Raw genomic sequence first — 3605 nt, forward strand, 5'->3', positions numbered from 1 at the left:
GTAAAAATAAGATGACCCTTGAGTCCGCGAAACCCAAGGGAAAGGCTAGGTGGCAAATGGTAAAACCAAGGTTGGGCACTACTGGAGGAGTTTTATTCAAGGCAGACAGTCAAGGGGTTCCCATTATAACCCAACCGCGTAAGGAACGCAAAAATACGGGAACATAACACCGATATGACAGAAACTAGGGCGGCAAGAGTGAAACAAAACACTAGGCGAGAGGCCGAGCCGTCCACCCTTTACCAAGTATATAGATGCATTAAGATAACATAGCGATATAATGATATCCCAACAAGTAAATAAATGTCCCAACAAGGAACGGCTCCAATCTTCACCTGCAACTAGCAACGCTATAAGAGGGGCTGAGCAAAGCGGTAACATAGCCAATCAATGGTTTGCTAGGACATGGTGGGTTAGAGGCTTGACATGGCAATTTGGGAGGCTGACAAGCAAAAGGTAGGCATCGTAGCATTGGCATAGCAAAAGAGCAAGCAAACTAGCATAGCAAAGATAGTAGTGATTTCGAGGGTATGATCATCTTGCCTGCAGAGTTGTCAGAGTTGACTGGATCCTCAAAAGCAAACTCAACGGGCTCCTCGTTAGCGAACTCGTCTCCCGGCTCTACCCAAACAAGACAAACAAGCAACAAGGATACAATCAACCACGTGCAAGGATCAAGCGATACGATGCAATGATGATATGCTATGCGGGATGCGATGCGGGATACAAAATGCAAGATATGACAGGAAATGCATGAACCTGGCCTCAACATGGAGTTCCAAGGGTGCCACTGGAAAGATGAGATGAAATCGCTTGAAAACGATGTAAAGAACACCGGAATCGGAGTTACGGTTTGGAAATGGCAAGCGATTCAAAAATGACACCGGTCTGTGATTTACAGCAAGTAGGCATCTAAACGCAATGAGATGAACATGCTACAGCCACCAAACATGACAACAAAATACATGGCAGGGACGCACACAAGATGCTTAACAAAAGTCTAGCACTGAGCCACGGCCAATTCGTCCACTAAGAGGTTCAAACAAGCATGGCAAAAACGCAAATGCAAAACAGATTCCAGACTTAGTGAAATTAACACTTGTCTGGAATTTCAGATCACGAAGCCCTCTTCGGAGCAGCAAAACAACATGATACGTGACATGATTAAGACAAGTAAGAACATGGCATGGAGCTACTCAACAATCTTAACAAAAGACCCAAAGTGACCTGGGGCCAAAAGGGTTCACAAAAAAATACTAACGGGCACACGAACATAGCTAAAACACAATTAGTTTTTAGACTTAGTGAAAACTGAGACATGCTGAAATATAACTCACGAAGGCACATAAACGAGCTCAATGCACTCACCACGGTGCAAGTCATGGCAAGGCAAGCATACATCCATTAAGAAGGCATAAAATGCAAGCTAGACATGGCAAGAACAATGGCATAGCATGCACGGATCAACTACAATAACATCGGCAAAATCGCAAACAAGTTGACGATCTGCCCAGATTCACAACAAAGCAAAAGTAGAGCTCGATTGACTCAAGCTAGGGTGCTCCATAACTGCAAAAAAGGACATGTATGTATAGAGCATAACACGATTAACAAAACTCCTTTACTGATCATCCTCAAAAGAGGCACGGATCACTAGGAAACAAGCTGAACATATGGCATCATGAACTAAATAATCCCAGACTTAGTGAAAACTACTAAGTCCCTGAAAACTGATTTACCGGGTGCCTCACTTTGCAAGCTTGCACAAGTCACCACACACATCCTAAAAATGTATGGGTTGCACCTATGGAAATATAACAAAATGCTTAACAAAACATATGAAGGACTCACAGGCATATCATGCACACAATAATCATGGCAAAAATGACAAAAGTCTAAGATGAACTAGCAGATCTGACAATTAACTCACGAAGCCCTCTTCTAACAGCATTTAGGGCATCAAGATGAACTCAAATGAAAATGATGCAATGGAATGAAATGATGTACTCTCTGAGATGAAAATTTTGATATGCTATATGCCCAAAACGGAGCTACGGATGCGGGGATACGGCCGGTCAAAGTTTGCATAAAAATTAGGGTTCGGACGGAAAAAGTCAACCGAGATATTTTCAGATCCAGATCCAGCGCGGTTCCCGATGCACTCGCCGGAGTCTCGCCGGAGTTCCTGTTCACCGGGAAGGAGGACGACGCCGGAGGGGGAGAAGATGACCGGGGCGGCGAGGAGGTCGGTGGAGAGGGCGGCGGAGCCGGCCGGCCGGTGGTTGCGGGCGGCGGCCGCGGCGCCGGCGAGGCGGCGGCTACCGGCGCGGCGGAGCAGGACGTCAGCGGCGGCGAGCGGCGCCGGCGCGGGCGACGGAGGCCGGGCGGCGTCGGGCGCTGCGGGGACCCCTGGCACGGGGCGGCAGCGATGGAACTGGGCCCGCGCGGGCCTGCCTCGGGCCCCGCGGGCCGGCGCGGTGGGGAGGAGAGAGAGGAGGCGCCTGGGATGAGGTGGCGGCGCCCGGTTGGTTGGCGGCGGCGGAGGGGTGACGTGGCGCGACGCCACTGGCCGGAGCGAGGTGGAGGGCGGACGTGTCCGTCGGTGGAAGAAACGTCCGGCCGCGAGGTGGAAGAGGACTAGGGCTTGTACCGCGAATGTTTCGGAGGGGATCACATATATATAGGTAGAGGGAGCTAGGAGAGTCCAAATGAGGTGCGGTTTTCGGCCACGCGATCGTGATCGAACGCTCTAGGACATGGAGCAGAGTTTGGTGGGTTTTGGGCCAAGTTGGAGGGGTGTTGGGCTGCAACACACACGAGGCCTTTTCGGTCCCTCGGTTAACCGTTGGAGTATCAAACGAAGTCCAAATGATACGAAACTTGACAGGCGGTCTACCGGTAGTAAACCAAGGCCGCTTGGCAAGTCTCGGTCCAATCCGGAAATGTTTAATCCCCACACACGAAAGAAAGGTAGAAATGGCCACCGGAGGAGAACGGAGCGCCGGAATGCAAAACGGACAACGGGGAAAAAGCTCGAATGCATGAGACGAACATGTATGCAAATGCAATGCACATGATGACATGATATGAGATGCATCACAATGATAACCACACACGGAGACAAAGACCCGAACCCAAGGAAAATAAATATAACTTAACGCCGGAAACGGCAAGAGTTGGAGTACAAATAGGGAAAGTTACATCCGGGGTGTTACAGAGACACTCTCCACTATCAATAATACAAGCCTGCCAAAATCGCCATCTGAATCTGTTCCGTATCCTCTATCTCTAATGCAATGGAATAAATGTATGTTTGTGAACCAATTAATGGCTGAAGCAATGATGGAAATGGTGGATGAATCAGAGGTGCAGAGTCGTGCGCCACAACAACTGATCAATGTTTTCAGAGACAGTGTAGCAAAGCAGCAAGAACTTGCCCACATGCTTATGGGTGTCATCGGTGCTGAGGTTGCAGATTGTGATGTTGTGGACGGTTAGGTTCTGCTCATTTATTTGCACTGGCATCAATCTTTGATTGCCCAGTGGATGTAATTTCCTGTAATATATTCTGGACGTGCAACGTTATTCCCTGTATGTCGTACCTT

Source organism: Triticum dicoccoides, chromosome 3A (genome assembly GCF_002162155.2).
Source record: "Triticum dicoccoides isolate Atlit2015 ecotype Zavitan chromosome 3A, WEW_v2.0, whole genome shotgun sequence".
Classification (NCBI taxonomy): domain Eukaryota; kingdom Viridiplantae; phylum Streptophyta; class Magnoliopsida; order Poales; family Poaceae; genus Triticum; species Triticum dicoccoides.